Consider the following 13832-nt stretch of genomic DNA (forward strand, 5'->3'; position numbering starts at 1 on the left):
CACCCTCAAGGGAAGAAGACTCGGGACTGGATCGTCTCTTGTCGTTGAAGGGTAGATAGCTCAGGACTGCAGCAGGGCTTCACTGGGACTCGGCGTTGCAGCAGCCGTCTTCGTCTCCGCTTCTCTTCAGTTCTTTGCAGTTCCAGTGGCATCTTTCACTTCCAGCCCAAGAGTCCTGCCTTTTATGCCAAAATCCCCCATTCACACAGCCTGGCTGTCAATCACACAGCAGGGGGGTTGTCCAGCCCGGACAAACACCTCAGCCAATAGACACAAATTGTGACTTGGGTTTCCAAGGAAACCCTGTGCAGGGGGTGACTACACCCCTCCCTCACATTCAGCCCACCTAGAAACCCAAGCGCCAAAAGGAGGGCTTCTTGAGAGAAGCCCGCCAAAAGACGGTGAACAAAGAAGGCAAACCTGGTTTGCCACGCAAAGTAAAACCGAAGGAGGATGTTAACAAAAAGAAATGGCGATTAAATCCAACCGGAGCCGAAATAAAAAGTATTTGGGCAAGCAGGTTTTAAAGTGCAAGGCTACCAAAATAGCCTAAAACATTACCACGTTATGTAATATAATCGCCGTCGAAAAATGAGGATAGATACCACTGCCACCAGCCAAGTCTCAATGTTAACGGAGCGAAACAACGCTCCAGGAGACACAGGTAAAAAGGGCTAGGAATTAACCCTTTCCAATACTCCATATAAGATGGGGTGTACTGGACCTGTGGTTAAAAGGGACTACGTAAAGTTAATGGCAACTTTACCTTTTCTGGGTCACAGTAGTCAGCCCCAGAAAATGGAGTTGGTAGGAATTCTAATACAACCCTGTGTCACTGCACTGAAGGTGCTGTGTAACACAAAAAGAGGGGGGCTCATGAAGTGCTGTACTCCAGAGCCCACAATCACAAAAACAGTAGAAATACACATGGCAAAATACAGGTAAGAGTGGGGGAAAAGCTCACACTCTTACCAAGTGGAAAAAATTAACTCCAGAAATCCAGCAAAGCTCCCGAAGGACTCACTAGGTAAGGGAAATTAACCATAGAATATGAATTCTCCCTAACACCCTCCCCTCCTGTAGACCAGGAAACCAGGACGGCCACGACGATGACAATATCGTCACAGCGGCCAGTTCTCCATAGCTGAGAGCGTCCGCACCAGACTCGGTGGGGGTGTTCCATTCCATGGTCTCCCAAGATTCCAACCGTTTCCAGCTTACGCCTGAGGAGACCAAGGAGGAGGGTTTCCTGTTCCACAGGGGCAAGGCCTAAAGGAAGACCTTCATGGCGGTACCCCTGCTGGACAACATGTGGAAGGAGGGCCTGGCCTTCTTGAAGAACCCCTGCATGACCCTGGCCAGGCGGGATAGGCTGCAGAAAAAGTACTGGGTGCCGAAGTCCGCACTAAAGTACCTATGGTTGCAAACTTCGCCGGACTCAGTGGTGTCAGCGACTGCGAGGAAAAGGTAGTCCAACCCCCTTCATTGTCCTCCGACCCCCGGACAGCGAGGGGAAGAAGTTGGACGTCATGGGAAGGAAGGTTATCAACACCGCAGCGTCAACGATCAAGGCGGCCAACGCACTGGTGATTGTGGCCAGTATTGAAAGGATCTGTGGTACAAGCTGGCCTGATTCTGGAGTTCCTCCCTGACGACAAGAGGGTGGAGGCGATAGCCCTCTTCCAGGAAGGAGAGTTGGCTTCGGACCATCCCATCACAATGGCACTGGACATCGCTGACGCAGGTTTCTGGCAGATGGGGAACGGCGTCTGCCTCCGCCATCAGGGCTGGCTGAAGGCCACGAATTTCTGCCAGGAGGTCCAGGCGAGTGTACTGGACATGCCGTTCGATGGCGATAACCTTTCTGGGAGGTTGTCGACAAATCCCTGCAGGCCATCAAGGTGGATACAGAGACGGCAGATGCCCTGGGCATGCTCCAGCAACACTGCTCTTCCTTTCGTTCCTATGGAGAAAAGTCAAGCAGATCGACAAAGGGGTTCTCCTCGTACCGCCAACCCTCCTGGTCCACGAATCAGGAGGCCTACAGAGGCCGTTCCAAGACCTACGGTGGAGGTGGTCCGCGCTGCCTTCGCCCTCAGGACTGAATCTCCCAGGACGTCGGGCCCCCACCCATGCACCCTGGTGGTAGGCCAGCTGACGGGATTCATCAGCAAGTGGAAAATGATCTCCGACAGATGGGTGCTGGACGCTCTTGCCCACGGACATAACCTGGAGTTTCAGCACAGGTGTCTGCGGATCCCTCCGGTGGCCCGGCAGGTGCAGCACATCCCTCAACTCTTGGAGGAGGTACGGGCCATGCTGTGCAAAGGGGTGATGGAGCTGGTTCCACAATGACTCTGGGGCTCCAGAGTCTATTCCAGATACTTTTTAGTCAAAAAGAAAACTGAGGACTGGAGGCCGATTCTGGACCTGAACGTCTCAACAAGTACCTAAAGTCACACATTTTGGATGGTCACATTGCAGCACGTGCTCGGCCAACTGGAAGGAGACTTCTTGACGTCACTGGACCTGCAGGACGCCTACTTCCACGTCCCTATTGACAAGAGGCACTGAAAAGTCCTATGCTTCGTAGCACAGGGACGGCACTACCAGTTCAATGCCCTCCCCTTTGGCCTGAAGTCAGCCCCCAGGGTGGTCAGGATGTGCCTGGCACCAGTGGCGGCCCAACTGCACCTGTGGGGGATGCACGTGTGCCCGTGCCTGGATGACTTGATCATTCGGGCTGGTTTGCGAGAGTTGGCCATCGGACACACGAATACGACTGTCCAGCTGCTGACGGATCTTGGATTCTCCATCAGTAATTCAAAGTCCTGCTTGACACCATTGTAGAATGCGCTGTTTCCAGGAGCCAGACTCGTTAGTTTCCTGCCTAGCGTCGCCCTCAGAGGAGGGGGTAGCAGCCATTCTGGGGGAAGTGCAGTGACTGTGGTCACTGAAGACCGCCACGGTGCGGACATTCAAGTTGCTTCTCGGCATGATATGGTCTTGCATCTACCTTATCTGTCTCTGCGGGTTACGGATGCAACCGCTTCAGGAGTTCCTGGACGCTTACTGGGTTCAGGCGTCCGGAAACTTACAACGTACAAGATCCAGCTCGACGAGGAGTTCCGTTGGGTGATACGGTGGTGGGGCATTCACTTAGTCGCCCGGGGTACAGGGTTCCATATCCCCCGTACCTGGAGACTGTCACCACGGTTGCTTCCCTGGAAGGCTGGGGAGCCCACACTGGACATCTGCATGCCAGAGGCCTGTGGCAAGTGGAGGAGAAGGATCTTCACATCAGTATCCTAGAGCTGCGGGTCGGTGTTCTGGGCCCTCAAGTCATTCCTTCCATCTCTGAAGGGCAAAGTGGTGAAGATCTTCACGGACAACACCACCACGATTTTCTACATCAGGAAGCATGGGGGCACTCGATCCCCAGCGCTCTCTAAAGAGGCGCATGATTTGTGGCACTTGGGCCGTCGGAAAAGAGATGTTCGGCCGTCGGAAAAGAGATGTTCCTCATCCCCTCTCACCTGGCGGGAGTCAAGAACACCATCGCCAACTCACTCAGCCAGGAGTTTCGCTCCTGCCACGAGTGGGAACTTCAGCAGGACCAGGTGGACCGCATCTTCATCAAATGGGGCAGACCCCATATCGATCAGTTTGCGATGGCGGTGAACTCCAAATGCCAGAGGTTTGCCAACCGGGGACCATAGGGGAGCTTTCTCCTTCCCGTGGGAAGGCCTATTTCTGTATGCGGTCCCTCGGTTTCCTCTCCTGCTGCGAGTCGTCAATCAACTCAGTGCTGATGCAGGATAATACCGTACCCCCGGGCGTGGCCTAGGCAGATTTGGTACCCAGACTTCTCACCAAGTTAGCATCGCCTCCGGTCAAGTTGCCGGTGGTTACAGATCTGCTCACCAGAGAAGGGAGGTGCAATCCTGCATCACAACCCAGGATTACTGATTCTGTGGACTTTGTGCTTGCAGCCCTATAGTTTGGAGGATACGAGTTGCCAGCAGACTGCAGGTAGGCTCTTGCCAGAGCGTTGTCGACTCTGAAGTGCTACGGTCACAAGTGGAAGCATTTTGCGACATGGTGCCGATCACAGAAGATGACCCCTCTGGGGGTCACGGCCCGCAGAGACTTCAATACTTGTTGTCCTTGGCCAAGGCGTGACTGGCACACCCCTCTATCAATGTGCATCTGGCAGCTATCTTCCGCTACACCAGTTCTCCAGGAAGATCTTCTCTTTGGCCCCACCGTCTCGTCAAGCAGTTACTCAAAGGATTGTTTTGATCTTTCCCACCGGTGAAGACTCCTGCCCCGGTGTTAGAACTCAACATGGTGCTGACTAGGCTCATGGTGGGAGGGGGCGGGGGGGGCTGTACTGTAATTTATTTTGCCTGTCCCGCACACTTAGAAATTGTTCATGTTAGCTTGATTTGCATCTGGAAAGTGCCCACTGAGATAATACTGTGATTTACTTGGCTGGGCCACTTGCATCTATTCTTATCTAAAAAGTGCCCACTGTGATCAAATGGTAATTTGTTTGCCTGTCTCACACTTGGACATTGTTCTTGTTAGCCTGACTCACACCTAGAATGTTACATTGATTCACATCTAAAAAGTGCCCACTGAGATAGTGCTGTGATTTACTTGGCCGTGCCACTCATTTGGAATTTGTCCCTGTTGCATTGATTCACATCTCAAAAATGCCTCCTGTGATAGGACTTTTATTTATTTGAATGTCCTGCACACTTAAAATTGTTGCTGTTAGATTGACTTACACCTAGAAAGCTACATTGATTCACATCTAGAAAGTGCCCACTAAGATAGTACTGTGATTCACTTGCCTGCGCTGCACATCTGGAATTGCTCTTGTTGGTCTGATTCACTTGTGGAAGGTGCCCACCAAGATAGTACTGTGATTCGTTTACCTGTGCCGCACACCTAGAAATTGTTCTTGTTAGATTGATTCTCATCTAGAGGATGCGCACTGTGATTTACTGCCTGTGCCGCTCAATTAGAATTCGTCTTGTTAGATGGATTAAAATCTATAAGGTGCCCACTGTGATTTATTTGCCTGTCCCACACTCTTAAGATTTGTTCTTGTTACATTCACATCTAGAAAGCTACATTGATTCACATCTTGAAAGTGCCCCTTGAGATGGCACTATGATTTACTTGCCTACGCTGCACAATTAGAATTGCTCTTGCTGGTTCGGTTCACAACTAGAAAGTGCCGTCTGAGATAGTACTGTGATTTACTTGCCTATGTTTTAGGTGCAGCTACTGTATATAGACTTGAATCCTACTGTTGCCCTGCCTGGTCCTCTCCCACTGCCCTGGTGTCCACAATCTAGACACAGGTTGTGCGCATCTAGGGCCACTGCATCTACTGTTACTAGTACATCAATCTCTAGGTGCTGCCCTTGACCTCCCCCCGGGATGGAGAATCCAGCTCATATACCCCCCCTCCGACCCATCCTGATCCCTAGCCTCCCTGCACCATACCTCCCCTCCCCCATGGCTCACCCCATGCGGTGAATTGCCTACGCTCGAGCACCCGACTTCACAACGCACCTCCCCACTTCCCCCTCCCCCCTTCCCCGTTTATCCCCCACCTGATCGCAAACCACGACCCCTCCCCCTGTACATCAATACACCCGGATGCCGCCCGCCCACTCTCCTGCCATCATTCCTCGTCCAACTCTAAGATCAGAGGAGCACTCTGGCGCGCCAAACACCTGCCTCCTCAAGCGCTCATCCCCCATCCCACCCTAACACATCGACTTCCATTCTCACTCTTACATCAATTGAGTACATCCTAATACCCCCCGCCCATACACACGCCCATTATCGAACTCCCAAGCCAGGGGAGCCCTCTGGCGCTCCAAACAGCGCGAATCCACCTCCACTTCTGTTAGGCAAAGTTTGAATGCAGTGCTCTTTGGGAACACTGCATACAACTGACTACAGGTATAGGCAACCCAACCTTTGGTATAAGCTTGTACTACACAGTTTTGGTAGCGTGTTGAGCAACCAGGTTTATCTCAAGAGGGGAAATGTGAGCTGTAGTGGAGTTGCACAAATATTCACAGTTACAGGTATTCAAATAAACTTACACTCAAGGTTTCTTGCATAAACAATTAATAATGTATCAGTCAGTTATAAAGCCTTCTTTAGAAGGGAGCAATCGAATAGTAACACACAAATATACTTCAGTACTGTACACTGAGTTTCTGGATCAGACAAGGCCTTTTTGGGATGGCCCACAGACACAACCTACACCCACAGGTGACTTCAGTAACAAGGGTGCTGGGGACATTAATGCCTTACTGTTGGCATACAGAATACTCTCAATAGTTTGTAAAAGGCAAAGGTTATTAGAACACAATAAATTACAAATATTCTTTAGCAGGGCAAATACTTTCAGATAACAAGAGGAGTCATTCAACTCAATAGGCTAAGCCAAAGTCAATGGGCAAAAGTCTTTCTATAGGATGCAGCACTTCAGCTAAGTAAATGGAAAAGTATTTGCACAAGTTCTTCGGAGTCTTTGATAAAAAGAAGAACCAAATGTAGAGCCACAAGATGATTAGATTTGTGAGTTGCAGAAGTTACAAGCACTTCCACAGTAAGAGGTAAGTTCTCTTAGGCTAGTTTTACAGTACCTTAGTAAAGAAGAAAAAGATGCAGCTGAAGACTTCTGTTCCTGGACAGCTCTGCAGATCTCACTGTCCTGTGCCTCATCGTGGGGACAAGAGGGAGTATGTTGGGGGGGCTCTTGCATTGTATTGGCAACATCAAAGCTGGCAACCAGCAAACTTTACTTTTAGTGATTGTTTCGCGTTTCAGCTCCTTGTGGTACAGCAAATAGCAATAAGCGTGGTTCCTGGCTGTCAAGGTGGACTTTCCTCACATCTGAGGTCCCGCACTCAACTAAGGGGGGGGGGGGGTCAGGTTTGGTCAGCCCTGCTTCATGGGAGTCCGGAGGATCTTCCAAAAGCTTTCGGCCAGCTTACAAGCAATGCACACAATCTGGTGTCTCTCTCCCTGGCTCTAAGGTTTCCTGCAGCACTCTGAGGAAATGCAACCAGCTCCGAGGTGGGTGTCCACGTGGCTTACTTGGGAGTTGATTGGTCCCACTAACTCAAAGGGAGAAGTCGTGCTTGTAGGACTTCTCTGTCGATACAAACTTGGCAATTCGGACCTGCAGCAGGGCTTCACCGGCAAACCAACGGTCCTGGAGTTGCAGCAGCCGTCCTCGTCAGTCTTCTTCGGTACCTTCATCCAGTGGCCTACTCTGCCAAGAGACTTGCTTTTTCTCCATTATGGGGTCTGGCATGGATTTACATGCTCATGAATATTCCCCGTCGTCAGGCTGGGAATCCTCGGTAAAGAAAAAATCAGTTCCAGTTTCACTTCTGAATTGTCTTTCTCCTAGCAACCAATCACTGGTCTCTGGGTCATAGTGCCCCCAGCCAATGACTGCTCTCTACCTAAGCCTCTCCTCTGGCAGCCATCTTCAGATTTGGTAGCACGTAAAGTGGCAGTAGGACCAAGAGAAGAGCCGCAGAGTGGTAGGCAGGAGGGTACGCATGTGAATCCATGCCAGACCCATGCTGGAGAACAACAGTTACAGGTAAGTAACTTGTTCCATAGCAGTACACACATGCACAACCATGGGAGGTGGCAAGGCTCAACATTAACATCTCAACAATTCAACATTAAGCATCTCTTACCTCCTCACCAGGCTCACCTTCAAGCGAACAGGTTGTGCAGCACTGCTTGGCCGACTCTAGACTCCTTCTTGGAAACACGGTCGACACAGTAGAATCTCGTGAAGGTGTGCGCCGACCTCCACGTAGCAGCCCTGCAGATGTCCAGCATGGGCACACTAGACAGGAATGCCGTAGTTGCAGCGATCGCTCTAGTCGAATGGCCTCTCGGACGGCCAGGCAACGGTCGGTTTGCCAACCGGTGTCAATGGGTGATGCAGCCAGAGAGCCACCTGGAAATGGAAGCCCTGGAGAGGGCCTTCCCTTGATTCACAGGACCAAAGTTTACAAACAGCTTTGATGTCTTCCGAAAACTGTTTGTGCGGTCCACGTAGAACTTCAGCGCTCTAGCCACATCTAGTGAGTGCAAAGTCTTCTCAGCCGGCGACGAAGGCGTCTGGAAGAAAACAGGTAACACCAAGGGCTTGTTTAGATGAAAGTTCAACGGCACCTTGGGCATGAAGGAGGGGTGGGTCCACAGCACCAACCTCGTTTCGTGAAATGTTAAGTACGGAGGTTTACAGGAGAGGGTCTGGATCTCTCCCACTCGTCGTGCGGGGGTGATGGCCACAAGAAACGCTGTCTTCCACGATAAGAATTTGTGGCGCCAAATGCATAGGCTCGAACGGAGGACCCATGAGCCTAGTCAGCACCACATTGAGCTCCCACGCCGGGGTCGGAGCCTTCACTGGCGGGAATGAGCAGAAAAGTCCTTTCATGAACTCCTTGACCAGGCGGTGTGACGACCACCCCGGAGTTCTGGTGTAGCGGGAGATGGCCACTAGATGAATCTTGATGGAAGCATGCGCCAGTCCTGCTTTGGCCAGCGACAGCAAGTATGGCAGTACCTGAGGGGCCGTAATTCGTAGAGGGGTTATCTTCTGTGCACGGCACCAGACGGTGAACCTCTTCCACTTATGTCCGTAGCACATACAAACCCTCATACTGCCACTTTACGTGCTTACCAAATCTGAAGATGGCAGCCAGAGAAGGAGCTTAGGGAGAGGACTGTCCTTGGCTGGGGGCAGTATGAACCAGTATACAGTGATTGGTTTAGAGAAGTACAGTTTTAAGTGAAACAGTTTTTTCTTTTACCGAGGATTCCCAGCCTGACAACCAGGATTATTCATGAGCATGTGAATCCATGCCAGACCCATGCTGGAGAACAATAGTTACTGGTAAATAACTTGTTCCTTAGTGTCTAGACTCTCATTTTGGAACAGCATGCCTAGTCTTTTCTTAATGTGGCATAACATTGTTCCATGGTATCTATAATTAAGCATAAGTGTTTATTACCTTTCGAGTCTGACATTTGGGTGCAGCCAGAATAGCCATTTATTACTGCTTAAAGGCATAATTTTGTGTGCATCTATAATGAAGTAAGCATCATAAGTGTTGATACGTGTCTAGACTAGCATTTTACTGCAGCTAGAGCAGCCATTTCTTACTGGTGCTTGATATTTTGTATTGTCATCTCTGATAAAGCAATCATAAGTGTAATTACCTGTCTAGGCTGGCATTTGGGTGCAGCCAGTCCTTACTGTGGCATTGTATATTTTTCTGGGCAGCTATGATAAAGCAAGCATGTGTGTTCATGCGTGGTTGAATTGGAATTTACGTGGCATGGCATTTTTTAGTGTGCATCATCAAGGCTACAGCAAACGTGTTGTGTCTGAACTACATTGCACAGCCGGTCTTGAAATGCTTTCTTATGGTGGCATTGCATTTTTAATAGCAAAGTGGCAAGATAGCTCAGCGAGTTGAGCATGCACTTCTGTGATGTGTAAGATTTGCAGGTCGCAAGTTCAAATCCTGGCTCGGCCAACTCAGCGCGTCATTCTTCAAAGGTTGATCAATGATTACCAACTTTGTTTGAGAAAATGTACGTAAATATGAGCTGTGTACAGTGCTTTGGCGAAAGTGCTATATAAGTAACATCAGTAAAGCATTAATGCTTCTTTGCACTGAAAATGACTTGCATCTATTTTTTTGGTTAAACAACCTTTTACACTAAAATCTTAAAATATACATAAAAACTAAGTATTCATAACATACATTACAAAAATACATATCAATACTGATTCAATAAAATCCATAAAATGACAGTTGCAACTAATTGGCAGCTAATACTTAGTGAGACTATCTTTAACAATTTGCCATATATAGTAAGCACGGATACAACAAGTGATTCCGCTCCATAAACCATACTCCAGAATTGGTTGTGTTGAGGATTCTGAAACTTGGCATAGCCTTTGGTATATAAAGATTGGAGTTTAGAGCATTGTGTTAGTATGTGTTGATGTTTTTCACGTAATCCCTACAAAGTCTCTTCTCTCTGGGTATTCCCTTCCAAGCGCTGGTGTACCCCATTACTTGCATCTATTGGATTTTTGGATACTGTATCGCAGCAACTGGCAATAGTAGGGGATCTACTTTTCATAAAATGACAATAACCGACATGCCGCTATAATTGGCATAATATGGAAGTAACTGGCCATACAATGCTCAAGTGACATACCTTTGGCAGGGCCTCAGCTTATTTATTTTGTTTATAGTTTATTAAATGCTGGAGAACCATAGTTACAGGTAAGTAACTTAAACCTTCCCTCCAGTTTGAGCTCTGGCTCCTGCCTTGGAGTTGCATGTGGTCCTCTCCAAGCTCCTCTTTGGTTGCCATCACCTCTGCGAGGAGGAAATCCGTTTTTTTTCTTTTTCTTGCAAACCCTCCTACCTACTGTTTTCAGTCCAAGGTGCACAAATACTGCATTAATGCCTAATGTTCCATCTCCATGAATCTGTGGTGTTACCCGTGCGCTTTAGTTCTCTGCTAATCCGGCTGAAGGCTTTACATTCCCCGGATGTTGTGCAGGCTCTAAAGTTCTATATTGCTTGCACCAAACAATTCCAGCTGCTGGTTGTGACGTTTGGTTCATCTTAGACCATGCGCAAGGGCCTTTCTAAATCCTCAATTTCCCATCAGCTGTCTGCACGCATTTCATGCAGTCATTAGCTGGCCAACTGTCCCCTTCCTGGCAGGCCTAGGGCTCACTCTGTGAGGGCTGTTGCTACACCGTTTCTCTCAAGTGTTCCCCTCTGGTGGATATCTGCAGGGCTATGTGTGAGGAGTCAGAAATGCAAAACTGACATAGAGGGATAGTTTTCTCAAAGTTTGCTATTTTATTTAAAGTAAATAGGGTGAGATAACCCCCTATTTTCCCTATCCTAACAAAAGTGCCCCTGCCTAGCAAACTAAAGAAGGATGATCTAGTGTCCAACCATCTCTGACCCTCACACTAATACATACATCAGAATAAACAAGGAACTATTTGGCTGCTTTCATTTCAACAGAAACATGGCAAAACTTTCAACTCATAAATGGTAGAAAGCGCTCCTTGTGACCGGCTTTGAGTCCCTTCCCCTGGATTAAATCAGGAATGTCTTTAAACAAGTTCTGGTATAACAAAGATTTGCTCAGTTCAATACAAAACATCTTTTCTAGTTATTGTATCCCTTCTCTTGATAAGGAAATTGTCTTTTCTAAACCCACTTGGTTCAATAACCCTAAACACTAATTGTCTTCCACACAATGTCCTTTCTAGACTTCAAGAGTAAATAAGCAATCACAATTATTCTTCCATTGAAATGTTTTTGTCGGGATAGCTCAACCAATATCTTTGGTAACGCAACATTTGTTCAATGTCCCTTCTTCAACATCCTTTTACCACAAACATATGTAGTTCAGTCAACTAGTCCTTTCCTGATGCACTCGCCTGCCAGGAAGAAAAGCTTCTATCTCTACAGTTTTCTTTGGTGGTAAGATGGCTTACAGGTCTCCTCAATTAGACATCTTCATAAAAGGAGTCGTCTGTTTTGCCTTCTCGCTCCTTCTGGAGAACCTATTGCCTGTTGCCTTGTCCAATTGCCTACTGTTGTCTATTTTCACTGTCTTGTCTGCTTCCACCCCTCCCTGCATCCTCCCCTTGTGTTCTCCCCGCCCCTACCCCACCACCCCATCCTTCTATCACCACCTACTCCATGGTTCTCTCTCCTATCTTTTCCAACTGCTACTCTATCAACTATCCTGCGCTCCTCACTAAATCTGGTAGGAAGAAGTTTAAAAAGGACTTCCTGGTCTCCAACCCAGGCCTTCCTATCGCTGGCACCTAAACCAGTGCCTCCTCTAGGCAACCCTTCACCGACATACTTTGTCGTTCCCTCGCCAGACCTATGGACTCCTGATATGGTCTCTGTGCTTTCTCCTTATTCTTCTTTTCCCATTAATGGTGGCACCCGGTGGCTTCCTTCCACACCTCTAAGGTCATAATTAATGTCTACTTGAATGGAACCGTCTTGGTCCAAGGCCCTCAGGCCAATCTTCTCCTCTTTGATAGACGCTTCCTGTGCCTCATCAATTTCCTCCCCTCTCCTGCTGTCCCCTCTGTTCCCTCCTTACCTCCCCCTGCTGTCTCCTCCTTGGCTACCTTGCCCTTTCCTCCTTCCACCTCTGCCCCCTTTCGGGTCTCTTCTACACCTCCGCAGGGCATACCTCTGATTTGTACCTCTTCCCGGAAGTCTTTCAAGGATGGCAACCTTCTCCAAATTGCCACTTTCAACTCTCGCTCAGCTGTCAAACACTCCTCTGATATCTGCCGCCTCCTAGAGGATCTTAACCTCAATGTCCTCGGTCTCACCAAGACATGGTTCACAGCCAGCTCTGCCACAAGCTTTGACTCTCTCCTCCCTGACGGCTATAAAATCCTCTCCGATCCCAGGTCCAACCGTTCCGGGGGGTGAGGGGGTGTAGCCTTGATCTTCCCTGAGTGGACTCCTGCCTCTGTCCTTACTATGCAGGCCTACTCCTCTTTCGAATGCCTCGGTGGCAGGCTCTCTCTCTCTCTCTCTCTCCTAGCCATTCCCTTTATGGGGCTACCATCTATCGGCCACCTGGTCAGATCGCCTCCCTCTCCTCTTCCCTCCTGGTCTCAACCACTCAACTCCTCCTTCTTGGAGACTTTAACATCCACCTGGATGCTTCCTGTCCTTCCTCTGGACTCTTTCACGACCTCTGCGACTCTCTATCACTCTCCATTCTCCCCTCTGGCCAGACTCACTCTGCAGGGCACACTCTGGATGTTCTGGTCTCCTCCTATCTTCCCATCCCTATCCCTCTTAGCACTCCTCTCTACTGGAGTGATCACTTTCTCCCTTTTCCTTTCCTCCCAGCTCACCTGCTCCACCCCTCAGACCAAGCCAACTCCAGCACTGCCGCCCACCTTCTCGGTTATCCGACTCATGAAGCGAGTGTCAGTTGAGGTTTTCGCCACCACTTCCTCTCCTCCCCTCCCCCATCCGCCTTTGGCTGACTCACACCCTGACACATCCCTTTCCATGCTCAGCTCCGCTACATCTGATAGTCTTGATGTTCTTGCCCCTGTCATGAGGATCCGCTTGAAGCCCAAAGTCAAGTGCAACTCCTGGTATGACTCGCACCTCGTCACCCTCAAACGCATGTGCAGGGTGGCTGAGAGGAAATGAGTGCTTCTGGTACATCCTCTGACAAACTGGCCTGCTGCCTGCTCCAATGGCAATACCGGCTCTTTTGGCACCAAGAAGAGAGCTCACATCCAAGCCTGCATCTCTGCGGCATCCAACAACTCGGCCGAACTCTTTAAAATATAAAACTGGTTCATCCCTGTTCCTCCTAAAACATCAAGGACCACATTGACTCCCTGGCTCCTGCTCTGGCCAACTTCTGCAACCACTCCTTTGCCACTGAAGTCTTCCCAGCCCCCATGAAGCACTTCCTTGTGCACCCACTTCTTAAGAAACCCTCTGCCGACCCCTCCTGCCCGGCCAACTATCGCCCAATCTCCATCACTCCTTTCCTGGGTAAAGTCCTGGAAAAGCTGGCCATCTCCCAACTTAATCTTCACACTGAATCTGTTGGTTGTCTCCATGACCATCAGTCTGGTTTCAGAGCTGCCAGAAGCACGGAAACTGCTCTCCTGAACATCTGTAAAGACCTGCTCTCCAACCTTGATTCCA

The 13832-nt window shown here is 49.2% G+C and overlaps 1 protein-coding gene across 6 annotated transcripts in view; it reads left to right on the plus strand.

The window, feature by feature from the left end:
* The window catches only part of TRIP12 (thyroid hormone receptor interactor 12), a 2051777-nt gene that overhangs the window by 1518604 nt on the left and 519341 nt on the right, over positions 1-13832 (plus strand). The gene's annotated exons all lie outside the window — the stretch shown is intronic.

This window comes from Ambystoma mexicanum, chromosome 10, assembly GCF_040938575.1.
Source record: "Ambystoma mexicanum isolate Mex_15411 chromosome 10, UKY_AmexF1_1, whole genome shotgun sequence".
Classification (NCBI taxonomy): domain Eukaryota; kingdom Metazoa; phylum Chordata; class Amphibia; order Caudata; family Ambystomatidae; genus Ambystoma; species Ambystoma mexicanum.